Below are 27,117 nucleotides of genomic sequence, written 5' to 3'. Positions count from 1 at the left end.
CAGCCAGGTCTCTAGGAGCAGGAAGGGAGGGAGGCAGGCCCCCTTTGCTAAGTCTTCTCAGATTTCTGTGGCCCAGAAGCCTCTTTTATCTGATAAGCCTGCTTCCCTTTGACGATTCACCCCCTCACCCTTAGACCAGGTTCATTTGTCCCTTTGGCTCTCCCTTTGTCCTCCACATTGGCATCTCATCACTTCAGATTCTTGGGTTCTTTCTATTATCCATCAAGGTTACTTCATGGTATGGAAATCCCTCCCTCCTTTTTCTGGGATTCCTCAACATTCTCTAGAATAACTTCCTCATTTCCCGGAGGTTCTAGGGTCCCTGTTGAACCAAGGGACCATTCAACCTGTCCCCTCTTCCCAAGTGGAAAAGGGTTTTTATTCCAGGATGTTCCTAGTTCTATGAAAGGAGGACACTTGGAAACTCATTTTGGATCTCTACTGGCTCAGGACCTTTCTCAAGATCCCTTATTTTTGGATGCTTACTCTTCAAGCTTTGCTTCCTCTTTTCTTACCTCATGCTTTTCTTGTCTGCTTGGATCTTAAAGATGCTTACCTTCATATCCATATTCACAATCACTTCAAGAAGTTTTTACATCTCTCTGTGTCTTCCTCTCATTTTCATTTCTCTGTTTTGTCCTTTGGCCACTCTACTGTCTCAAGGGTATTCACAAAATGTCTAGCTCCTGTGATTGCCTTCTGCAGGCTCTAAGGCATTCCGATTTTTCCTTATCTAGATGACCTGTTGCTTCAGACACCTTCTCCCAGTTGATTGTTGCAGGATCTGCAGTTCACCATCTCTCTTCTTCAATGTCTGGGGTTTAATATCAACTTCCAAAAGTCTGTCCTGACTCCCCGTCAGGATGATGTGTATCTGAGATGCAGGATTCAGACAGTGACAATGTTGGCCTCTCTTCCACCTCCAAATTAATTGTTGTTGACAGCCTTCTCTCACTGTCTTCCTCCTCCGACTGCCATGCAAGCCAGGGGATTTCCTTGGGCCTAAGGATTCATGGCCTCTTCTATTCTGATGTTTCCACGTGCTAGACTAAATTTGTGGAAGCTTCAGTGGTATCTCAGTTCGGTTTGGCTGTAACATTGTCACCCTCTGAATTTCGGTGTACCTCTCCTTCCATGTCTCAAGAAGGAATCTGAGTGGTGGAATCAGTTTGCTTTCAACCCAGGCCAGCCCTTTCAGTCTGCAGTCTCTTCTCAGGAGCTGTTCACTGATGCCTTGGACATTGGGTGGGGGGCATCTCGTGGTCACCTGAGAGTTCAGGGTCTTTGGCCTTCTCATCAGAAGCCAGGCCATATCAACATCAAAGAGATGGGCTCTGATTCTGGCCCTTCAGGCTTTTTATCCCATGTTCTCTCCACACCCCTTGAAGGTGTACACAGACAACACTACAGTCATGTGGCATATCAACAAGCAGGGGGCATGAAATCTTACCTCCTCTGCAGGATGGCACTTCAGGCTTGGGATGTGGCTGTCAGTTACCAGTTAACTCTTCAGGCAGTATACATTTCTTTAGAGCACAATCTTGTGGCAGACTCTCTGAGCAGGTCCAAAACACAGGCTCATAAATGGATGCTTCACATAGATGTTTCTGGATACTGTCCATCAGTGGGGTATTGCTCAGGTAGATCTTCCTTCCTTCCCTCCCTCTGAACAGGCAGCTTTCTCCCTTGTGTTCCAGAGTGCCATGCCATCTGGAGTAGAAGACATACACCTTTTTCTTTCCTTGGAAGGAGATGTTTCTTTATGCTTTCCCTCCTCTTCCTCTACTTCCAAGAGTCCTGCAGAAGATTCAGCTGGACTCCCCAAAAATCTTGCTAGTGACTCCCTTTTGGCTGAGACAGCACAGGTTTCCCCTCTTAATGCATCTGGCCAGGGTCAATCATCACAAGTTACCTCACACAGGACAAGGGTCTCTCATCCATTCCCACTTGTCCACTCTGTAACTGACATTGTGGGTGATGGGGTTATGATCCCTTTTAGGCACCTCTTTTCTGAGGATGTGCTCAGAGTTTTATGACAGGCAAGGAAACCCTCAACCAGAAAATCTTATTATGTCCAAATCGAAACAATTTTCAGTCTGGTGCCATGCTTGTAACCAGGACTATTTTTCACCGGAGGGGGGGGGTCCTTCTGGTCTTCTCTTATTTGTGTGAGTTGCTCCAGCCTGGCTTGGCCTGTTCTTTTGTGAAGGCCCATTTGTCAGCCATTTCTGCTTGTCTGCACTTGACTCCAATTATTGTTTTGAGGTCAAATAATTTCTTAAAGTATCCTGCATATTAGGCTGCCAAGGAAACCTATTCCTTCTTCTTGGGACCTTAATTTTGTTTTGGAAAAATAATTTTGTTTTGGAAAAAATGACTCAGACTCCTTTTAAGCCTGCAGATAGTGCTTATTTGCAACATTGTACCTGGAAGACTGTTTTGTTGGTAGCTCTCACTTCTGCTCAGATGGTTTCTGAACTCCAGGCCCTAAGGGCCATTCCTCCTTTTCTGTTTTTTCACAGGGACAGGGTGTCCCTTCATACAAATCCTTTTATGGCCAAGGTGGTAAATGACTTCTCCTTAATTCAATTGGTACAACTCCCTTCCTTTTTCCCTTCTCCTCAGTCTGTTAGTGAGAGGGTCCTGCATACCTTGGATTTGCACAGACAGCTCAGGTACTATTTGGATAAAACTAGGACTATTTGTAAGTCTGATCAGCTTTTTGTTCCTTTCATCCCAGGTCTTTGGGTTTTGCTGTTTCTATGCAAACCATCTCCTCCTGGATATCTAAAGCCATTTCTCTTTGCTATTCTTTTCATGGCAAGTCTCTGCCTGCTTCTGCTAGAGATCATTCCACTAGGGATGTTGCCTCTTTTGGTGCCTCTTTCAAGGGGTTGGACACCAATTCCATCTTTGAAGATGCTACTTGGTCTTCTGTGCATACATTTACTAAGCATTATAAGTCAAATATGGTTTCTAGGGCCAGAGCAGATTTTGCTGAAACAATTTTATGTGGGTTTGGTAAGGGCTCTTCTCAGCCTTCCACCTCCCAATGTGTTTCCTGAGCTTTTTTACTCTCCCTTCTTTAATGAATACTGCAACAGTGATCTAGAAGGACATAGTGCAGTTGTGTAAAATCTTGCCATAACAGTAGATATCCTTCTCTTCACTGTTGCAGTATTTGCTCCCTCCCTCCCTCCCTGCAACCCCCTATTGTTTATTCTGCATTTTTTACTTCTGGATGTGCATGGACTCCTTTGTCCTTTGGCAACTGTTCTCTTCTGGGGCAAGTCAGTTCTAGGTAGATGCACCCATTGATCCCTTTTATGCCCTACATTTTATGCAGGTAGTATAATTATGATGTACAGTACAAACAAGATCTTTCTTAGCTTATTTATACTGGCCGAGCAATGAGCTGCCCAGGGCAGAACATTCCTTCTTTAATGAATACTGCAACAGTGAAGAGAAGGACATCTACTGTTATGGTAAGATTTTACACAACTGTACATTCTAGGTAATATCCTAGGTAATGTCCCAGGTAACATTTGAGGTAATGTCCTACGTAATGTTCTTGGTAATATTACAGAACTCTTGAGCAGCTCAGTAGTACGATAGAGTGGCAGAACACAGAATTACATTGCTGGAGATAGCAGAAAATACATTTTCAGTAGGGGGAGGATGGAGTGAGGTTGGGATGCCCATAGATTTATTTCAACAAACAGAGAACTCACATAAAGGAGATCATCCATCAGGACTGATGTATGGGCAAGTTTTCAAGAATTTAGTAGTGAAAATTATTTTTGATGCATAACATCTCGAATTTAGGATTTAAAGTTCACATATTTGAAGATGTATTACCTATTTATTTTTTTATTTACATTTGCTTACCGGGAAGGTCCAGCTGTGAATTAGAACCCCTATTTAGTGGAAGCCCAGGAGAAAAGCTCCATATTTGCCTATACAAAGTTATTATGACAACCTGCAAAACATCTATTAAAGCAACAGCATTTATAAAGTTATAACAGAGACATAGCAAGAGTTCAGCAATGAATTAACTGAACTGTGCAAAACACATACATTGAAGTGAATGCTTTATAAAAAATATGCAGAGTTTTTGAGGTAGTTCTCTAGTACAAATATATTAAAGTGAATCTTTTATACAAAATTAATGCAATGATTGTTTCGGTAGTTGTATAGTACAATATACATACTTTAAAGGACATTTTTATACAATTTAGTACTTGGGGTTGTTAGGCAGTCATGTATTGAGGGAATAAAGATAATTGTGTCCCCAGATTGGGTTGATATAAGTGTGAAAGAATGTACAGAGAGACCGAGAAAGACAGAGAATTATATCGTTGTGTAGTAGAGGGAAGAGTACTGGATAAGAATTGAGAAGAAGACTAGTGTGAGATGAGGTAGAGATAAAGTGCTATGAGTGATGAACATATAGAAGGAGAGGTATGTGGTGACCTGAGAGATGTGTGTTTGAGATAAGAAGTAGATGAGGACCTTGAGAAGATCAGTGACATATTAGGGTGACATTCTAAAGACAGTTAATTTAAAAGAAATGAGCCTGCATAACAGCGTGCTGCAGTTGGTGTTAGCCGTGTGTCATTGTGTGGGAGGAGTCCAAGGACAGGAAGGAGGCCTGGAGCTAGTCAGGTGGTTCAGAGCAGTCACATTGCCATGTGTCAAGAAGTATTGATTCTTCATCATATTTGAAGGATTTGGGTACATTTATTTGATGGAGGGAGGTTGGGAGGGAGTTCCATTGTTTTGCCACATGGCAAGCATAAAGTGAGCCCACATGAGAGTTGTGTGAGGGAGCCACATTTGTCAAACATTTTTTTTCAATGAAAGAAGGTCTGAAATGGGTTATAACAGTGCAGGGGACTGCTGAGAGAGGGGCAGACTTGTAGATTGTGCAGACTTGTTTTGAGATGTTTTTAATTAATTGAGTTTGAGGAGGTTGGTGAAAGCTGCGCCAGTTTAACTGTTTGGGTACTACACAGAGGTGTAGATGCCAAAATGCATTTTATCCCAGAAAAATTAAAGATAGACAAAACATCATCTTACCAGAAGTAGAAGGTACAAAAAAGCAAAAATAATTTCAAAATGGGCCGAAAAAGTAGCTAATAATTTTATCATTTTTGACTGAAGGATAAAAGTGGAGATAACACTTGTGCAGAGGTAATACTGAAAAAAATGTCATAGTTAGGTTATTTAATCCTCTTCTTCAACAACTTTTCTTTTCATCATTGGCTACTTTTTAACATCTGAGACTAGCTGAAGGCATTAATTTTGTTGTATTCCTTCTTATTAGGGCATTGTTGTAGTTTTTAGTTTGAAACTTTTCTGATAAATTATATACAGGCTGTTAGTCTTTCACTGTGCATGAGCAGAACTCTGCAGTAAATTAAATTAAAAATATTTGCTATGTGAGCCTTCTGGTAATAGTGATATTTGCGGATAAGCCATTCATTTTCCCTGCCTACAATTCTTCAAGGTCAATAGTGGCAAAGTAGACTCAGAACCACTGATTTTATTAAAGACTAATGTGGGAAGTGGGACTTTAAATTTCACTCTTTTCATGATTTATTTGTTAATAATTTACCCAGAGTTCATGTCCTTAACTTTAGCATTTGCAGCAGACTGTCAATTTAAAAGAGTTTCATTCCCAAAGAAATCAAGTACATTTCATTACTGATGAAAAACATCCTGGTAATTAAATTTTATCATGTCCACCCTACTTATTTATTTCAGTCCTGATTCTAGAATGGATTAATACTGTGCTGTCATGTTTCTCCTTTAAAAAAAATAATCACTTTACTTCTCAAGCCTCTTTAATGTAACTTTACTAGCTGCAGTGTAGCTGGTCAGCATCTTTTGCAGCAGTCAAATCATTGTAAGCTCTGTTTAAAGATAATACATTTAATAAGGTAAGGGAAATAATGACATATTATCTCATTTGTTTCTCCTGGTATAAACAGAACTGACATTTCTTACGGGCTTAAGTTAGGTTGATTTTTGTCCCTACTAGCTCTCAGAAGTACATAATATTCATATGAGTAACGTTTTAACATATCCATAGTTTGCCTGTTTTATGCTGCTTTTTTATCGGATACACATACTGTTGTTCCATAACAACATGCAATAAAAGATCAAAATAAAAGTAAATGATGTTTTTTATTAAAATGAAATAACAGCTATGGACACATGCCTTAAAATTGTTGTCTTACCTCAAACTGAATTTTCAAAAACAAATTTTTCTCATAGAAGGGACCAGATGGCTTAGTGGTTAGGGTCTTTGCCTCCCATGCACAAGGTACAAGGTTCGATCCTGACCTTTGACCAATGCCTTTTTGGAGTTTGCATGTTCTCCCTGTGTCTTCGTGGGGTTTCTCTCATGTCCGAAAAACATGTTGAGTGTTTCCATCTCAAACTCACCAATGAATGGAACTGTGGGCAGCAGCACAGACTCTACATGGTGCCCTATAGAGGGAAGAGTTGTACAGACCAATGGCTTTGGGCATCTACTGTGGTGCACAGTATCCTCAAGATAGGAGAACATGGATCACAGACTGTGTGCCATGGCAGGGCTAGCCACTCAATGGTGTAAAATATGGTGGCTCTAGGTAATTTGGTCATGTTGATTAATGTCGCCAACAATGGGCATGGGCATGGGTAGTTCCCGGTGATATGTGGATTGAGGACCTGGCCTACTCTGATCCACGCCACAGTGGGAGGGGTACATGTGCCCCTATTCTGCCATAATTGCCCAGCTTGGGTTACCTGAGATAGCTCTATTGAGCTGGACATAAAACCAACCAACCTGCCATGCCATGACACTTAATGTAGGTTCACTTTGAAGTGGATGATACAGAGGAGGCTGGACATCCTATGTATCCAGGATGGAAGGACAGTGCAGCAAAGCCTCTTGGCTTGGGATCTAGAGTCTACAACTTAGGTGGAGGGCAGGCTAGAAATGGTGTAGGAATTGTGGTGAGTGAGAGGCTTCAGAAGGAAATAAGGGATATCATCAGAATTAATGACTCATTGCAGTCAGTCATAATCTCAGCCTATGCCCCACAGCAGGGTTGCGAGGAAAAGAGTGCGGACAGCAGTTGCAGGACCTAATAGATAAAGCAGAACAACATGAATTGGTGTTGATAGATAAAGCAGGACAACATGAATTGGTGTTGATAATGGGTGACTTGAATGCACATATTACGACAGACAGAACAGGATATGAGGACTGTGGGGCAACAGGAATAAAGAAGGAGAAGCCCCATTCTAGACTTCTGTCTGGCAAATGGCTTGATAGCAGCCAACACATGGTTCAGAAAGAGAGATAGTCACAAGATTACATACAAGAGTAGTCAACATGCAACTCAGGTAGACTTCCTCCGAAAAGGCAGTGGGGCAGAATCCATGACTGCAAAGGCATCCCCAGTGGAACAGTTGGCCCACAGCATAAACCACTAGTCAGCTGCAAGCAGTAGTCAGAGAAGGCTCTAGTCAGCTGCAAGCAGTGGTCAGAGAATACTCTAAGCAGATTGAAGACCTGGAAGTTGACTGGAGAGAAAGCACAACAGTTCAAGGAATTACTCAGGACTGTAGCACCTGAATGGCAGCACCTAAAAACAGCATGTGTTAGGACAACACAAATGTGGCTGAGCCAGGTATGGAAATAAGGTACATAAGGCAAGTTGGTGGTGGAATGCAGAAGTCTAGGAAGTCATCAAAAGAAAGTCATCAAAAGAAAAAAGGAGTGCAGGAAGAAGTGGGAAACAGAAAAGACTGACCAGGCTAGGAAGGACTACTGGTTGTCTAACAAAGAAGCTAAGAAAGAAGTTGTAATAGCAACGATTAGGGCATCAGAGGCACTATACCAACTTCTGAAAAGTGACTCAGTAAGGGGCACAAAGAAACTATATCAGGTTGCAAAGCAAAGACAGAAAGATAAAGAAGACAGTCAGACTCCCTTCATAAGGGATGCCAGCAACAACCTGCTCACTAGCCCAGAGGACATCAAAGGCAGATGGAAGGAGTATTTCCAGCAGCTTCTGAATGAAGAAAACCCCACAGAAGCTGTACTGTCCCAGAAACAGCCTACGATGAGAGAAGAAGAGGAGCCCACCCTAGAAGAAGTAAGAACAGCACTAAGGAAGATGAATTCAGGGAAAGCAGCAGGCTCAGATGAGGTCACAGCAGATATGATAAAGATGCTTGGAAAATAGCTCCTAAAGGTACTAATAGCATGTGTAGAGAAAGGCGTGTCCCAGTTGACTGGAAAATAAGTATACTCATGCCAGTGTACAAGAACAAAGGGGATATCCACAACTGTGGGCAGTACAGAAGCATCAAACTCCTATCACATTGCATGAAAGTTCTGGAGAGGGTGATTGATAAATGGATACGCAGAGTAGTAGAATGTAAGATGGGAGATGAGAAGTATGGATTCAGCTCAGGATGCAGCACAACTGACCTGATGTTTGCACTGAGACAGATAATCGAGAAGAAGCTAGAGATGAGGAGAGAGTCTGACTGGGCATTCCTAGACTTGGAGAAAGCATATGACAAGGTCCCAAGAAAGCTAATCTGGGCAGTACTTAGGTGGTTTGAAGTCCCAGAAACATTGGTCGAATTAGTGCAGGCTATGTACAAGGACCCAATGACTCAAGTACGAACAGTGTTCGGCCTCACAGATGGGTTCCCAGTAGGTGTGGGAGCACATCAGGGTTCAGCTCTGAGCCCACTGTTATTCATACTGGTGATGGACTACATTAGCAAACAGGTTGGAGAGGATGGATCAACAAACCTGCTGTATGCAGACGATGTGGCAGTAAAGGCAGACTCTGAGCTAGAACTTCAGCAAAGGATAGGAGAATGGAATGCAAATCTGAGGGCACATGGGATGAAACTAAGTACATATAAGATGGTGGTAATGGCAGCAAATTGGGGAAATCTGAAGAAGCTGAGAATAGAGATAGAAGGGAAGATAGTGGAACAGGTAAACAGCTTCAAATATCTGGGAGTAGTTAAGGAGAAGGGTAGTCTGAATGAAGAGATTAAAGTTAGAATCAGAGGGGCTGCAGCCAACTGGCATAGAGCATCAGGTGTAGTCTATGGCAGAAGAATGCCAAAGAAGCTGAAAAGTAAGGTGTATAAGACAGTGGTGCTTCTGTATGATACAGAAACCTGGGCAGTAAAGGCAGAACAGTTGAAGAAGCTATAGGTGATGGAAATGAAGTGCCTGAGAAAGGTGATAGGATGCACACTGTGGGACAGACGAAGAAATGAGGACATAAGAACAGAAGCCAAAGTAGCTCCAATTGCAGAAAAGATCAAAGATAACAGAGTACGGTGGTTTGGGCACATGTGTAGAAAAGCAGAAGACAATCTGGTGAGGAAGATTTGGGACAGACAGGAAGAAGGTAAGAGGATGCGAGGTCATCCAGCAAAGAGGTGGATGGATTGTGTGAAAGAAGATCTGCGACAGTCAGGCATGAGTGTTGAAGAAGGCAGGAGTGTGGCACTGAATCGAGAGAGATGGCGACATTAAACACGATACCCTGACCCCATGTAGAAAAATGCGAAAAAGGGGGCTGATGATGATGATGAGTATTTTGATGACATCTTTATTTTGTGGTTTATACACATTTTCAAAACAAGATGATAGCCATATTTTAAAGGATTGCTGAAGTTGGTTTGTTACAAGTTCTCAGAGTATGAAATACTACACAGGAGGTGGAAAAGGATGGATCTGACTTTATTTAGCATTGCATTAGGAAGCAAACATGCCTTACAGAGAATGCAGTACATGTGTGACACAGGGACACCAATATAATGCAAGACGTGATTATTAAATAGAATACATAATCACCCTATTTACATGCTGATTGTAGGTTGTTAGGTGCCTAATACAGCATACAAGGGATATATATGCTGTGGTAGCATTGCCACCTCACAGTAAGATGCTGTCCAGTTCGATTCTCAGTTAGAGCGTCTTCTGCGTGGAGATATGAGTGAATGGGCGTACCTTCGTTGAAGGTTGTGTGTCAGGGCTGGTAACTTGGCACGTAAAAATCAACTACCAATCATTAGCGGACCGGAGTTCCGCTGTGGTGACCCCTAACCAGGAAAAGCCGAAAGACACAGACACAAAGAGTGTATAAGCCACATATATTGGTGTCAGAACTGGCCAATGAAATGCAAGGTAGACTGTTTTAGGTGGTAGAATATCTAACTGCTCACCTGATGGATGGCAGGAAATACCAATCACTGTTCCACTACTCTAAGTTAGCTACATGGTCCATCCACTCATGTGCTGTTCAGGGAAGAAGATAACTGCTGAAATGAGAGAGACATTGAAAGGGAGATACCAATTTTTATCATGACTTTTTGAGCAAAGGCAGGGTACCTATTACTTCTAGAATGAGAAAGAAGGGCATGAAGGCACAGTGACCACTAACAAGCCGGGTAGAGGTAGGCAATAGATATCAGTCACTAAGTGGATGGGTGCAAAAAATGGTGTGGACCCAAAACACTGGCAAACTAGGCAGAAAATATGGAAAAGAATGAAGAGGAAGGACATGGGAGTCACTGATGACCCCAGAGATACATATAGCATGGTGGCAAGGTTAGGTGTGTTGTTAACTATTACATTAGAAGAATTAGTCCTTGTTAAGTTGGATAGGTCAGGGGCCCAAGGGCATATATGGCTATTAGGGCTTGTAGACAGAGGCTATCTCCTTGCATTCTTGTGGAATGGGGAGAGTTACTCTGGACTGTGGGCAAGCATCTGCCAGGGTGAGCATATTTGTGTGTGTGTGTGTGTGTGTGTGTGTGTGTGTGTGTGTGTGTGTGTGTGTGTGTGTGTGTGTGTGTGTGTGTGTGTTTGTGTGTGAATGCACATGCAAGTGTGCCTGTTTTTCTGTTGGAAAATTAATTTAAGGACTTGGGTTGATGTGAAGGCAGAGTGATATACTGCTGTAACTTAAACAGCAGGTCATCAGTTTTGTGTTGCCTTGCACACATACACACAGAACAATAGTCTGTCTTGCAGGGAAGTGGCTGTCATGCAATGGTACCTCTTAGTGCTACTGCCTGAATTCTAAAGTAAATTGCATTTTGGATACAGAACTCCACAAGGCTTGCTAATGTTTTCATGTCAGTTATTCCAAAACATGTACCTTAAGTGATGTATGCAGATGAAGAAACACCCAGTCATGAGCTAACCATCTGGGAACTATTTATGATCTATAAACTTTTAGATTGTCACAGTACCTTTATAAGGAGAGAGTAAAAATGTCAGAGCTTCAATTCTTGCTACTGTAGATAACAAGGAACAAACAATGCTTATTTTCCTGATGGCTGATAGTAACCACCCTGAAAGTGAGTATGTTGATGGTGTAGGAGTTGATATTAGCTGCTGTGTGTCTTGCAGAAAGAAGGGGCACAGTTGGGTATTACCAGCAAGTCATGTTAGAACACTTTGATCAGGAGGTTATTAATATGTACTGACTGGTCAGAGAGAGCAGGTGCTGGTCGTGCGATCAGTGTATACTACACATGAGACAACACAGTCAGGATGAGAACCATATCTTAATAGAAAGCAAATAATTTGCCTATTGTTGAGCATGTCTGCATCTGGAATCTTCCATCATCACATGGCTAACACAGATGGAAACCCTCAGACTGCTTGCTCTTGCATCCCAGACAAGTTTCAGGCTCCATGTGCCATGAAGCTGGAAACTGCATAAAGTTCCCACCCATAGCTGCTTAATGCCATGTAGTTTTGAAGATGTTCTATGTTGTAGTGCAGTTATATTTATTTATTTATTGCCATTTGTTAGCCAGGTTGGTCCAACAGTGCCAAAGGCCCATTTTCAGTGGAGACCCGAGGAGAAAAGCTCCAACTACAATTACATACATGCCAAAAAAAAAAAAAAAAACAACAGTAATTAATGCAGACTAAAAATTACAATAGTAATATTGGCAAGAAACATTTACATAAAATGAAATCAGCAAAGACAATATATTTATATATAAGTTTCAAAAAATCCAATGCAATAGCAGCAGGATAATCCCTGAGTAGGAATATTTACAACAACCTGATTGTAGATATAATGTAAAGAAGATTAAGAAAGAAAGGCGGATAAAAAGAGAGAAAAACTTAAAGTAATCAAAAGTAGAATTTAGGAAGAAATCAGTTAAAGACCAGGTTGGAGCTTGGCAAGGGTAGGACCAGGTCTTAAGAAGGTAGTGTTTGAGTTGTAGTTTGAAATGGAACTTATGGGGGATATTTCTTATTTTTAGTGGAAGGGAGTTCCAGGTGTGAGCTACAGAGTATTTATATAGGGACTTACTGATATTTTTTAATGATTTGTAAATGTCAAGAAGACATTTCTTTCATATTTTCAGAGGCATCAGCTGCACCTGCATCACTGACAAAGACTTCTTCTGAAGATGATGGTCAGAGGTACAAAACCCAAAAGAGGTGTCATTGAATCAACTGTTAAGCTCTGCTTTCAGCTATTGAACAGATCTTGCAAATCACAGCATTATTTGTTAGCAGTTTGTGCGATTTATTCATAAGCAAGACCTGTGTCGTAAGTCACTGGTTAATACCTAATGATATACTTGAAAGACCTATAATGGGTGACTCCTATAACAAGTATATAGCATGCAATGTGAATGGAAACCATGAATGCACACACGTGACACATGTCATAAGGTAACAGGCATTATGTTATACCTATGGCAGTGGTTATTCCTTGGATACTTAACTAATGACACTGATATGCCATCCTGGTTGCCTTCAGAGAAATCATATAATAAAGCACAAATATTGAGCAGAATTTGACTGAACATGCATTTGGGTTATTGAAGCCCTAATTCAGTAATCTTAGTGTGCTCTGCATTACACACCTGAGAAAACATCTCAAATTGCTATCATTTGTGAAATGTTGTATGCTATGATAGCACCAAAGCACTGTAGTCTCAGACTATAGGGTACAGAGGGAGGGACCTACTCCAAGAACCCATATAAATGAACAGGAACAGCAACATGATGTACACCTGATGGAATGTGGAACTAATTGAGGAATGGCATAAAGGCCCAAGAGTTAGGCATTATCTCCTTGGCCTTGCTGACTGCACAGCTTGATAGTTGATTGAATGTCATCCCTTTTCACTGATGTCAGGCAGTATAGTGCAGGGAGGTGAAGACTTTGATCTGCTAATCAGTTTCATCCTGAAAAGAGACATGTGCCTAGTGGGAGCACTCAGTGATCTAGTAAGTACAATAAAATGAATACAAATAAAAATAGCTGGTATAAATGTATGCACCATGACATGCTATATACTCTAGCACTACACAGAGCTAACCTTACAGGTGCAGGTTATCTTGACATTACCAGCTCATGGTATATTAATATGTGATTGTCCTGGTAAGACTGTGGCATTGGATATTATATTACCTCTTTTAAAGCAAAACATATATTTCACAGTTGGGGTAGTAGCCGTCAGTTATACAGGCATCACAGGACATATATTTACCAGATATTCACAAATAGACACAAACACACACACACACACACACACACACACACACACACACACACACACACACACACACACACACACAGTCAGAAAATGTGTCATAAGACATATCCATGGGGAAACAGTTTGTACCAGGGGCAGCCATATCATGAGAAGAAAACCACGCATGTTACTCCATCCCATGATGTACTCTATACTCATGCAGATGAAACATTTTCACCATAAGGTGTTGATTAATGAAGCTCAGTTGTCACAGGTGAGCTACTTATAGAAGACAGCATTGTGTACTTGTGTGACAAAACACTGGATCCGATCATGACCCATGGTGGGCTGTACACAATATCAGATCTGAGGCCATTGGGCTAATGATCAGGGCTGTACCAATGTCCCTAGTCCTGATCCTGGTGTCTACCTCAGCTGTGCATACCTAGTTCATGTCTGTTTTGGAAGGTATATGCACATGCTGAAACATGAACAACATATGCCAAGGTTGTCAGTTGGCATTGTTGTTGGCCTCATGAACTGTGTGTGATCTGTAAGCACACTCATGCAGTCTGCATCATTTATTTAGGGATCTCCATGTGTCTGACAGGATCCCCTTCAGCCTAGGACTACAGGCCTATATGGCCATTACACTACTCTTGACTGTTAAGAAACATATCTAAGATACACGTGGTAACTGTAATAAACTGTGGTACCCAAGCATAGTGCCAAGAATTCAGAACATGGCATGTAATGCCCCAGTACATATGGCATAGGAACCAGCTATTTGCTAATGCAGGCACTCATTGGGCTGCACCAGTGTATACAATGGCATGGGTATACTTTGAATTCCTTGTGCATTCATCACTGCCCATCTTCTACCCTAGCCAACTAATTGTTGTTCCTTAGCTGTTGTCTATAAACAGGTGCTAGAACATTGTGACTACCTTTCCTAGACCACTCCCTAGTGGACATACTGGATGCAGAGCCCTACTGCATTCCTGTATACCTGAAGATAACATATCTAGAATGACTAGTTGGTGCCTTAGCATTAGTGATGGATACCAGTATGTCTATTGCCACCATGATGGAAGTGCCAGTTGCTGTGCCCTAGATAGATGCTTGTGCCATGTGCTGTGCCCTGGGTAGATGCTTGTACCAAGTGCTGCACTCTGAGTAGAAGTTTGTGCCATGTACTGTGCCCTGGGTAGAATTTTGTGCTAGGTGCTGTGTCCTGGGTAGATGCTTCTGCCAGGTGCTACACCCCGGGTAGATGGTTGTGACAGGTTCTGTGTACTGGGTAGATGTTTGTGCCAGGTGCTGTGCCCTGGGTAGATGCTTTTGCCAGGTGCTGTGCCCTGAGTAGATGTTTGTGCCAGGTGCTGCACCCTGGGTAGATGGTTGTGCCAGGTGCTGCATCTTGGGTAGATGTTTGTGCCAGGTGCTCTGCCGTGGGCAGATGTTTGTGCCAGGTGCTGTGACCTGAGTAGAATTTTGTACCAGGTGCTGCAGCCTAGGTAGAGGCTTCTGCCAGGTGCTGCATCCCAGGTAGATGGTTGTGACAGGTTCTGCTTTCTGGTAGATGTTTGTGCCAGGTGCTGCACCCTGAGTAGATGGCTGTACCAGGTGCTGGATCCTGGGTAGATGTTTGTGCTAGATGCTGTGCCCTGGGTACAAGTTTGTGCCAGGTGCCTTGTCCTGGGTAGATGGTTGTGCCAGCTGTTGTGCCCTGGGTAGATGCTTGTACCAGGTGCTGTGCCCTGGGTAGATGCCTGTGCCAGGTGCTGTGCCCTGGGTAGATGTTTGTGCCAGGTGCTGTGCCCTGGGTAGATGCTTGTGCCAGGTGATGCACCCTGGGTAGATGGTTGTGCCAGATGCTGCATCCTGGGTAGATGTTTGTGCCAGGTGCTGTGCCTTGAGTAGATGTTTGTGCCAGGTGCTGTGCCCTGGGTAGATACTTGTACCAGCTGCTGTGCTCTGGGCAGATGTTTGTACCAGGTGCTGTGATTTGGGTAGAATTTTGTGCCAGGTGCTGTGTCCTGGGTTGATGCTTGTGCCAAGTGCTGTGTCCTGGGTAGAAGTTTGTGCCAGATGCTGTGCCCTTGGTAGATGATTGTGCCAGTTGCTGTGCCCTGGGTAGATGGTTGTGCCCGGTGCTGTGCCCTGGGTAGATGGTTGTGCCAGCTGCTGTGCCCTGGGTAGATGGTTGTGCCAGGTGCTGCATCCTGGATAGATGTTTGTGCCAGGTGTGCCCTGGTAGAAGTTTGTGCCAGATGCTGTGCCCTGGATAGATGGTTGTGCCAGCTGCTGTGCCCTGGGTAGATGGGTGTGCCAGGTGCTGTGCCCTAGATAGATGGTTGTGCCAGGTGCTATGCCCTGGGTAGATGTTTTTGCCAGGTGCTGTGCCCTGGGTAGATGCTTGTGCCAAGTGCTGTGTCCTGGGTAGAAGTTTGTGCCAGATGCTGTGCCCTTGGTAGATGATTGTGCCAGTTGCTGTGCCCTGGGTAGATGGTTGTGCCAGGTGCTGTGCCCTGGGTAGATGGTTGTACCAGGTGCTATGCCCTGGGTAGATGTTTTTGCCAGGTGCTGTGCCCTGGGTAGATGCTTGTGCCAGGTGCTGTGCCCTGGGTTGATGTTTGTGCCAGGTGCTGTGCCCTGGGTAGATGCTGCATTATTTTAGTCTGCTGCCACTGTGAAGAGATGCCTACCGTCATGGGTGTCTCTAGTAGAGGAGTCTTCCTATAAGTTCGTACTACCTGGAACTAGTGCCTAGGTTGCTGCATTATTACTCATGGCTACACAGGAAGACAGTAGTATGAATGGGAGCTTTACCACCACAAAATGTAGCCAAAAATCACATACCAAACACTGTGTTATAACTTAAACTATCATTTACCTATAGGGCTGCATAGCCATTACGCCGCTCTTGAAGGACCAGAAACATATCCATGATACATGTGACAACTCTAATAAACTGTGGTATGGAACTGTCAGAGATATGGAAGTACATTATGACACTAAAATCTTTGTAACACAGTCATGACGAAGGCAACTGTAGGCATCACAATGCATACCTGTCTTGGGGGGGGGGGGGGGGGCCCAATGTTAATTCCATCACAAGAGAGTTTATACTTGCAATTATGCACATCAACTGAAATAAAAGGTCTTATTTAGGCAGTCAGTGATGGTCCTTTATTGGTGACATTCCTAATCACTTTTGTATTACTTACTGTCGCCATACCTAGATACCCATACATCACTGTTAGGTTTGTACCTATGACCACCAACCACATTCACTCTTTGGATGATATTGTCCAGAACTGCTTATGTTGGTCACACCCCCCATGCCCAGTATAAGGCCTCTAGGAGTACCTTATTCTCTGTGGCCTTAAAATTGCCTGCCACAGTCACTGTGGAGCTATTCCCTAGTGTGGGAAATCCTAAGACAGAACATAATACATTTCACATGCATAGAAGATATGTACATATACACTTATGACATGGATATTTATAGAAACATTAAGGATACATGCACCATATCATTCTATGCGGCTTATTGCATTACATACACGTGTCTATAATACCTCTCAACCATACCAAATTCCTTGGTATTTACCAGTTTTGAGGGCAAAATAATGGGGTGCCACAAATTCATGAGTGGTCCCTTTAATTCTTGATCTTTTGATTTTTTTTTATATAACTTTAAATTTATGGCTGACGCCATCATGCATCGCCAGTGTACAGGGGTTGCACGATGACATCAGCTTCGGTCAGAGATTTGGATTGTTTTGGAGGGAATATAGCAGCTTCTCTGAGTCTGGTGGCTCAGCATATAAGTAAGTAAAAAAGAATAAAAAATGCCGTGCAACATATTTTTTTGAACAGGACTTGTGTAGGTGAATTCTGTCAAATTTAGTGTGCTTATGAAGTCTACTTAAGCAGACGCAGACATACATCACAGTATGCTAGTATGTAGTGGTAATGCTGCTATTTTCTGTTTGGTTTTGCTTCCCTTACTTACTATCCTAACTTCTATGCCTACTGTAACCAGAAAGTGTTGGTGTACGTGTGTGATAATATGGAAAACATGGCTATACGTTACATGCTCTTGGTGCATTTTATTATCACAACATTTTTTTTAATATTGTATCTGTAATCTCCCTTCGATGCATTCAGACTTATGGTGCAACATTCTGGAATTATAATTGGCAATTTTAGAAGGTATCAGTTGTTGCATCAGTGTCACATGGCAGGGATTTGTCAAACGTGGGGTCTTCCTAATCTCTACCTATTTATAGACTTCGCTGTCTTCCTGGTGTCTTTCAAAATATCATGTGATTATACCTTTTTTTCTCTCATTATTTTGCGGCTTTGGAAACCAAGCACATTTCTGCATGTTGAACAAACCCCGTTTAGACTGCTGGGGAAGGGCTTGCTTTATTTTACATATAAAAATGAACTATAGCTTCTGTTTAGCAATATGTTTGCATTTTTTGTAGTCAGAATCCGATTATGTTGCTCCATTCTGGTGCAGTGGGCTTTGGTTTGTGTGCTTAACAGGAGGAACACCTGTGACTAGTAGATTGCTTTGATTAATGTCTGCAACTCTCTTTTTCTGCCTTATGTCAGAAAGTTTTTAACTTTCACTTGCTCACAGTTTGCCTTGTTTTATGGTTAGTGTTGTACGTGAGTTACTGAATTCTGTTATGATATCTGTGATTTGGTTAAAATGTGTATTTTATATTAAGTTTGTTTTTTCTAAGTACTTATTCTTCCTTTGACTGTTGTCATTTCCTTAATTGGCATTCAGAAATAAAAATGGGAACAACCCAAATAATCTAAAGCATTCACTTTTAACAGAGCAAAGCTCCTTAGTTGAAACATAATTTTTATTGGAGGCTTTCGTGATGGTGAATTTCTACAAGTAATCTGAAACTGTCCTGTTTTCCTACATTAACTTGCAACTTGTCAGTCAGTAACTTAGTTGTCCTTTTTCACAAGCTCAGTTTTGTTGTTTTCAGAGTTTTCTACCTGTAAGAAAATATAAAGATGTAATTTTACTGTAAGGTGCAGATGTTCCATGTTTCATCTTCCTTATTGTAGATGTTGGGTTCAGTGTTGTTCATCCTTAGCACCTCTGTGTTAAGAGCTTGTAAAATGGGTGTCAGATCACTTTGGTTAAAAAAGGTATTTATTTTTAACAGTAATATTGTTTCAGTGTGACTGTGTTGTGAATCAGGATGTCTGCTGTGGTTTGTAAGCGAGCTTCTTGATGTCCAAGTATGTTGATGTCTGCCTGTTAGAAATGACAATGCAGTTCTTGCCCATTTTAACCAATGTCAAGAGGGACTGGCATTTTGGTACAGGTAAAACTTCCATGAGTAAGGGTATAGCTTAGGCACACTCAGTGTACTCAAATTAGTACTTTTTTGTCTGAACATCTCTGCAGAAACTGTAAGCTGTAACACTACATTATGTTTAGACCTGCAAATCTACCGACTGATGTATATAACTGTACAAAACATGCATACAAGATAGTAATGCACCTCTTAAATTTGTCTTTTTATAGGTGTAAGTGGCAACAGTTGAAAATTGTGCACCTCTTTCTGAAATGCATAGGGGCAACTTTGAAGGATGTGAACATTTTTTTAATGATAGATGGGTGGTGAGGACTACAATAAGAGGCTTGGGTACAAAATATACATTTCTGGGTACACCCCTGTCCAGAAATAATCTGAACCTGTTTGCAGTTAGGCTTAATCACCTAATCTGGACCTGTCTGTGGTTCGGGTTACCACCTGTACCTCTTTACAAGGGAAATTTCTGTTTGGGCAGTTGCATCCTGTAAAGGCCAGTGAAGTCTGATAATCTAGATAACTAGTGCAATGCAAGCTTGGCTGTAATTAAATCATTATCGACACCTCCCTTTTCCGATTTTCTACATGTGGTCTGCTGCTGCATGTTGTCAGCTATCACCATATCTCTTGATTCAATGCAGTTAATTTTATTTTTATAAAAGAAAATTGTATTTTAGTTTTATACAAGTTCAAAGTTTGATACAAGTTCAAATGTTTGAATAAATAAAACACTATTGTTCTGGTTATATTTTGTGTTTAGTATTTTGTCTGTTCTTCAATTTGTGTTTGAATGTTGGTATCCCACAATTCCACTGACGTGGATGGGGTTACACAATTGTGTATGCAAATGTTATGTTAATCAGGGTACCGATTTTTGGCCAGTTGTACCTACTTTTCATGGGGCTTTGTCCAGATTTTTGATGTTTCCAGGTTGGGAGGTATGGTGTCTCTATGCATTAGTACAGAAACTAAGAACAGCATGTATTACAGACTGGAGCTTAAATAATCTTTAAAATGTGTTATTCATCACTATATAATGATATTTACTGTATCAGCTGCATACACTGTGAATACATGCCTAATACTGTTTCATTCAACAACATATAGGGAAAATGGGCTGTGAACAATAGCACACATTTGGAAATTGAACTGGCATACACAAATAATTATTAGTCCCTTACCTTACTAGAACTTTGAAGTTTGTGCAGAAGTAACTCAGTTATGATTCCACAATTCTCAGTCACTTAATGAGCTTTTGATCATGTTCTTCAGTGCTAGGCTGCTTTAAAAGCAAGATGACTTTAGAGGGGGAGACTACATAGCCTTTTACCATCTGGTTCCTATTTATTCACTGCACTGCAAGGACTTCATCAGTTTCCTTGAACAGAATTAGCAGTGTTCCAGCTCTCTTGAGAGCAAAAGTTTCCATGTGACAGCTAGCTGAGCTAGGGTTCCGGTGACCAACTATTGTATTTGCTTTTGATTAGCCATCTTCTGTAAGAACATTAGCTCGATTTTGATTGACTAACTTTTGCAGGGGTGCAGCCTTAAGGACATGTTGCTGTACAAGAACAAGCATGACATTCTAAGCAAGCAATAATGCCCGACAAGGCGGGGTGTGGCATTGGTCCTCTACACCCCTGGAAGGGTGTTAATTACACATTAACATGCACCCGTAAGGGAATTATTGCACTTAGAGAATGGGCTGTCTGTGAAATTGTTGTATTTTACTTACTTACTTTTTTTTTTATTATTTTTTTAAATATATTTTTGATATAAAATAGTTCCTCCACCTAATGTTTCAAGCTTGCTGTTTTACATGTTAATGTTGTTGGAGGAAGTATTTTACATCCAAAGTATAACACTTTGAAAAAATAGTCAGGTATTTACTTTATGTTTTGGTCTCTTACTCCTAAATCTTTTGGTTCATTGGCAGTCATTTGAGATTGAAGTTACTACATAATGACATACATTTGAGTTTCAGACTTTTATTTCCTTCACTGATTCTTTGATTATGCTCTACTACTCGTCTGAAATTCTTACTTCCTAAGAGGAAGGTTTTTCTCTATTTGGAAAAAATGTATCTATATACAATGAGTGAAAAGACAGACTGTTATAGCCTACAACATAAAATTATGCTCCCGACCCATTTCAAAGATTCATACACCATAATCCAAACTATCAGGAGGTCTCCCAATAATTCCATTCTAGATATTCAAGCTGTCTGCTTAGGACCATGCTTGGAGTTATGCAGGGGCTTCTAACAATTTTTTTGCTTTAAAATGGGAGCTCATTGGAGACCTTGTCTATATTTTCATAAAGACAGTGTTTTAAGATGTTGACCAAGATCCTGTCCTGATGAAAAATAATTTTGATAACCCTGGATATTATGATCACTTATCTCCATATTCCCATTCACAAGGTTCAAAGACAATTAAAGACAATTTCTAGGATTTTGAATAGGGAATTCCGTCTTTTTCTTTCCCTTCTGCCATGCAGCCTTTCTATTGTACACAGAGATTTCACCAAATGCCTGTCTTTACCATTTGCCTACCAAATACCTCATGGAGTGCAGATGTACCCTTACCTGGTTGGTTGCCTGATACTGGCTTAGTTCTTCAAGATGATAGAACTTGCAGTAAAAGAAACTGTGATTTTGTAGGCTGGAAATTTCTTTAAATTATTAGAAGTTATATTTTTCTCCTTTCTCAGATGATAAGATTTCTAGGAACTACTTTGGACACTGGATCCTGTAAGATTATCCTTCCTTTAGAGAGGATGAACATGAATATGTATTTCTTTTCTTACATTTCTGAAAAAAAATGTCTGACAGAGCAAGGCCTGTTCTAAACAGTGATTTTGCCTATCCTTGTGGTACTTCGCTCGAGACTTCACATGAGCAAGATTAGCAGTAGCTGTACAGCTTTTGAAATTTAAATGCTCAGTCTTTAGAGTTCATTTCCTTCTGATGCTAGCTTTAGTCTACGAGTTGCAGAGGTAGGAAAAGAGATTTATGATCACTTGGGTTTACCCTTTGTGACATTGACTCTACCTGATGCACTGACAACAGATTCCTCATATTACACTTGAGGATTCCAATTGTAGAATCTAAAAGTCAAGGTTGGTAGTTCTGATGTCAATGTAAATGCCACATTAGTTTCAAAATTATGTTAGCCATTCATCTAGGTGTCCTGCAGCTTTCAATTAGCTCTCATAGCAGAGACTTTGTAAGACTGTCATGAGCAACATCACAGCAACGTGGTATAATAAAATAGAGGGAGGCTAGGCCCCAGATGAACTGGGCTTGATTAGTGGCTTGGACACATGAAGTAGCAGATAAGTAAGGAAGGGAATGACTGGACCGCATCAGTTCACCCTTGCCAGGGGGACCTCCAGCAGAGGAAAGAGAGGAAAAGCAACAAATCACCTATGGACAATGTGGCTCAGAAGTTTCCTAAGCAGCCTATATTCACTTTAGCTGGAATCATGATAGTTAATTGATGGTCCTGCACTGTGTCCAGCATAGGGAGCTTTGCATTTCTTTTCCTGACCAACAAGAATGCTAGATGCATACAAAATAAAAAAAAATGGGTGGCCTAATGGTTAAGGTGTCTGCCTTACACACATGAGGTGCAGGGTTTGAGTCTCACAAGTGATAATTGGCTAGGCTTAAAATGGCTCGCAAGGGCAGTTAGCCTAGTACTAACCTATGAACCTATGAATATCTCATAACCCTGTTAGATGGCAGCCATAATCTCTGGCTCTTGCTTTCATCTGCAGGTGTCTTTGGATGTTGAGGTTCAGGAGGGATGTCTGGATCAATGGTGATGGATATGGAGGATGAATCACATATGCAAGAGTGATTTAGAGCTAAAAAAAATCAAAATGAGACTGTAAAGTGGCAATTTATGCAAATACATTTATTTTATATATCTTTATTGATATCTATAGATCTGTGTTCACAGGTTCTTACTAAGTTTAAAGTCAAAAGAGACCATCAAGATGCTCAACCATATCATGCTGAAATAGTGGGAAACTAGAAGGGCCCCCATTAAGTATACTTTTTCCACATATTCCTAGAAAAAAAATTGTGACCACCCATCCAGTCATCCAGACTGGCTTTGAAGGTTGCTAGAGAAGTACTGAGCTTGATAGGTAAAGGCAGTCTATTCCAGAAAGGGGGTATATGTTTGGTTATGTATGTGGCATACCATCTAGTGTTGTTGCTGTGATAGTGTAGGTTTTACATGTCTAAAATGGGTCTTTGCTTTAACACTTGTTCTCTTTAGGCAAAGGAGTTCAAAGTGTGCTGGTTCACTCTTAGCATGGAAAGGTAGGTAGAGATAAACCCTCAGGAGTCTGTATGACACTGAGTAGATTGACATAGCTTTTAGTCAATCAGCGTAACTAAGGGTACTGAGACATGAGATCTTTTTGCTGAAGAAATGCTGAGGCCTCTCATGCTGCTTAAGGTGTTTGGTGATGTGCATGCTGAAGGGTACATTATATTCAATGATGGACCTAATAAAGGATGGCTAGAGTGGGATTATAATTTCTTTTGTCCTTGAGGACATGCCTTGAAGGAAAAGTTGTGAAGAGCAGATTGATTTTCTACCCACACCAGAGACATGGTGGCCAAAGGAGAGTCTGTTATCAACAGATGTACCCAAGTCCCTGATGACTGTCTAAAATTTAAATGGAATGTTATCTGTATGGTAAGCAGTAATGATGCTAGATTTTACAAAGGAAACTATGCTGCATTTCTTCAAGTTAAGGGTAACTCCATGATTAGTACATAAAAATGTGTTTGTCCAAGCCCTGTCTGGAGGATATGAGTAGCAAAATGGGATTTGATAACCACCCACAGTTTGCAATCATCAACAAACTTGATTAGCCAAAATGCTTTGATATCGGCTCTTATGGTACAGAAAAATATACCAAAGAAGAGAGTACCCCAGACAGAAACTTGTGGGACAATGTTAGTAACATTTTTCTGTCTAGAGCAAATACCCCTGACCTTAACAGTAAGGGTTTTGCCCGACTGCCAGTTACCAATAGAGCATACTAAGTAGGGGTTAATATTGATTTGGGAAAATTTGTCAATAATTCCCACATGGGTGATAGTGTCAAAGGCTTCAGAAAGGTCTACATAAGCAGTTATGACTATTACCTATATTTTCATAATTGCATTAGTTTCATAAAAGCTGTGTGATCTGTAGGTGAACCAATCATACCATCTTATACAAAACATGAAGGCTCACAGTCTTGCCACGGACACTTGCCATCTAACACAAATGGTTTTATAGACTGCTCTGAAATATTTTGAAATTATTTTATACCTAACTTGCATAGGTTTGACAATACTCCAAAACAGCAGCATGCTACCTGTTCTTGTCAAACATCATTGGAAAGCTCTTGAAAAGGTGAACAGTTCCCACACTGATATCTTTGATCTGCCGTGCACACTTACAGAGATATAGCCCTTTGTTTGACCATTGCACTAGTATTTTTTGTTAAACTACAGTTTTTCTTTCATAATAAGCAGTATAAAATCACCATCTACAGACATACTTTTAATACTAAAACCAGTGTTCATTGTCTACCAAAAAAACTACCACATTTTACATTTTTTGTAAACCACATAATTTATCAGATCTTATAAATCTAATGAAGTGTGTTCTTAGGAAGGGATTTTGTAGAAGACTCCTCAAGAAGCAAGATTACAGGAAACAAAGGTGTTAATTAGCCTCCTGCCGTTTAGGATTAAATGAGTTAAATCCCTTCTATGAACATCTTTTAATGATGGCAGTAGCTTTTTCTTTTATTGTAGAGTTTGTTGGTGTGGTAGTTCTGCCATACAGGTTTAGTTCTAAACTTGCCATTAAGCGTCTTCCAGACTGGTACTGGTGCCTCAGCATATCTATCCAAAATGGAGGAACATTCAGAGCAGTAAGCAGCAGCCTTAGGCACAAGACATGTTGAGAAGCTTTTATACAATTTGTGACTGTCAGTATACAATCGGTAAATAGTAAATAACTAGTGTTGGAGTAATCCCTGAATGTAGAGGGGTTATCAGGGGTCACTAAACAGGCTTTCATAGAGAAGATCACAGCAAGATGTCAAATTTGACTAGGAAGGGCATAACAACTGGGCTGGTGCAAGTGGGAGAAATGTTTGTGAGAACAAGATGAAAAAGATTAACACATCTGGGGGTAGGGTGACAGTTTGGTCAAGTGCATTAGCATTTACAAAGTCCAGAAATCTCCAGGCATACCAGCTGGTAGTAAATGTTTGCCAGTTTATGTGTGGATATTTAAAGCCACCCATAAGAAAGGTTTTTGGTTTGACTAACTTTTTTAATTGTTTAAGGGATTCTTTATGCTCAGAAGGGGTCATAGATGGAAATCTATAATTGGATATAATGTGGCAATTAATTTTACTGGGTGTAACAAGGGCTTCAACCAGTTCCAAATTTGTATATTTTGAAATCAGGAGAGAAACAATGAACTTATGAATAAATACAGACACTGCCCTCAGTTGCTACTAGATTTGACAGCATGATAGGTGTTGTACCCCGGAATGTCGGGAGTGCTATCACTGTAATGGAACCAGATTTTTGTAATTATAAAAATGTTGATGTCTTTGAGGTTGAGGAAGGCCTAAAGCTTAGAGATTATTTTTGCTTAGGCTTATGGCATTCAACAGCATTACCTTGATGTTATTTAGTCTGGGTAAGGAAGGCATTATAGGGGAAGCACCACTTTTAGTCAGTATGCAAGAGTCAAGGGATGAAAGATGCAGGCTACCACTGGCAAAGCAAGTGGGTCTATTGGTCTATCTCATGCAGATACATACTGGATCCCCCTGGAATGACATCAACTTACTAGACAATTATTGAAGCCAATTACTTTATTTTTGAATTTAGTCATCATTCTTGGTGACGGTAGAATATTGATCAATGCCAGAACTTTGCCCTCTTTAAATATATGAGCATAGAGCTCAACTGTGTCTCTCTGCATCTCCCACAGGGTGGAAGTCCTAAGATCATTCACTCCCACATGGTCAACTACAAGGACATAATGGTATTTGAATTGGTGCAGGGACCTAATGGCCCTAGTGACATACATAATCCTTGTACCAGGGAGGCAATTAATTGTCACTTTATCCTTAACCAGCCCGGAAAGTATTGTGTTTGTTTATCTTACAATAGCATCATCAATGACTAAGACATTTTTAGGATGTGCTCCAGCCATATTGGACCTTAAGGGTACAAACTTGCAGTGCAAGTGACTCCCAATAAGAGAGCTGGTTTGGGTGTAGATGTGGGTATGCCATTAGTATTTGTGATAGGTGGCTGAGGTAAGCTAGTAAGACATCTAGTTTAGTAGGTTTAGCAAAGGGTTTCTTTACTACATCAGTATATGTAGAAGTAGTGTTTTGGTGATATGGTAATGTAGTGTGTTTGTGGTGCAATGTACTGACAGCAGGTGGGATGGAAAAATTAGCCTACAGTTTTGATAAATAAGTGCATCTGTCACTGGTGGAAACAGTGAGTTAGAAGAAAGGGGTTGTCAGTAAACATGAGACAGCTGCTACTCTCCCGCAGAAAATAGAGTGCTAGCAAGTTGGCTAAGGTAAAGGCTAAAGCAGTGAAAGTTGAGAAAACACAATGTATAACCAGATTAGTTAGAATAGTATATGTGCGTTTGTGTATGCGTGTGTGTATGTGGGGGGAGTTCACTTTTAAGTAAGAGTTTGTCTAAGGAAAATTTGCTTATAGTTTCATAGTTTCATAGTATAGTACTAGGCTATCTGCCCTGGGACATTTGTAAGCCCAGCCATAGTGATGTGGCTTTTGCCACCCCATGAAATGGTACAAAAATGTACAGAATAAATCTAGAATACTGTGCCTCTGTCTAGTAGTGACACAATGAAGGTCCCCTTATATAATAGAATTAGTTTACTGTGCCCCTGTCTAGCAGTGACACAGATGTGACACCTGGGGTAAACTTTCGATCTCCCATCCACTCATCAAGATTTCTCTTGAAGAGAGTCAGTGAGGGGCTCTGCCTAATACGAACTGGGATCCTGTTCCAAAACATGGGAAGCCTCTGGGTTATGAATCTATCCCTCCAGCATGTCCTATTCATACTTGTGCCGAGGTTTAAGTCTTTAGCTCTCGTGGTCCTGATGGATTTGGATTTTTTGA

This window comes from Protopterus annectens, chromosome 1.part1 (genome assembly GCF_019279795.1).
Source record: "Protopterus annectens isolate FY-2018-M chromosome 1.part1, PAN1.0, whole genome shotgun sequence".
Classification (NCBI taxonomy): Eukaryota; Metazoa; Chordata; order Ceratodontiformes; family Protopteridae; genus Protopterus; species Protopterus annectens.
The sequence above is the reverse complement of the archived record's forward strand: the minus strand, read 5'-3'. Positions refer to the sequence as shown.